Source organism: Bidens hawaiensis, unplaced genomic scaffold, assembly GCF_021521415.1.
Source record: "Bidens hawaiensis isolate Kalapana, Puna unplaced genomic scaffold, B.hawaiensis_p1.1 tig00075979_1, whole genome shotgun sequence".
Lineage (NCBI taxonomy): Eukaryota > Viridiplantae > Streptophyta > Magnoliopsida > Asterales > Asteraceae > Bidens > Bidens hawaiensis.
Window position 1 is genome coordinate 21,209 of NW_027503143.1, and position 964 is coordinate 22,172.

Here is a 964-nt window from a genome sequence, read left to right on the forward strand (position 1 = left end):
TTCAAATTCTGGAACTTCATCTCCGTTCTTTCAACCTCGGCATCTGCACAGAACTTCTTCATTACCAACTCTTTCAAATCTTCCCACCTCATCTCTTTGATCTCTTCACGGGTCTTCCTCTGCTCCACACTCTCCCACCAATACATAGCCTCATCTACGAATGACTGAGTAGCATAACCCACAGCTTGGTCGGGACGGCATTCGCTAATGCGGATAACCTTGTCCATAGCGGTTATCCACTGGAGAGTAGCGATTGCGTCTCCTAAACCAGTCAGCTTAGGCGGGTCACAACCTTTGAAGGACTTATAGCTGCACCCACCTTGTCCTCCTCTCCTATCATCGACTTTCACTGACTTATCCCTACTCGAGGCCCCTCTTTCACCTTCCCCATCCTTTCTACCATCACCACCCGCCCCTTCAGCAGTTCGCTCACGGCTTCCAGCAGATCCTTCGGGATTCAGGTTCTTCACAGCAGCAACTACAGCCTGAACGATGGCTGCTTGAACTGCGGGGCTAAGTTGAACTTCTTCGTTGTTGTTCTGGTCTCCTCCAGCCGCGCTTCCTTCATCTTCGGTGTGGGAAGCTTCTTCCACCGAGGGTTGCCGGACAAGACGAGGCCTGCCACGACGCCCAGTGCGACCCCCAGTTTCAACAAATTCTCCAGCTCCAGCCATTAGTATTCTAAAGGGGAAAACACAAACATCATCACTCAAGGAACTATCTAGTACAAGGATAGTAAGGCTAACAGGTAATAACAGTGGCCAGTTGTGATTAGCTGATCACGTTACTTTCCGCGTCCTATACACTTCCTTTTATGAGTCTATTTGTGCTGGTTCTACTTAAGTAGTTAGTCAATTCAAAACAATCAATTATTCCTATCCGTACCATTCTCATATCTTTTCTTTCTCATTAACGTATATCATTTAATCATACCTTTCACCTTTACTGATCTTGCTTGAGCGAC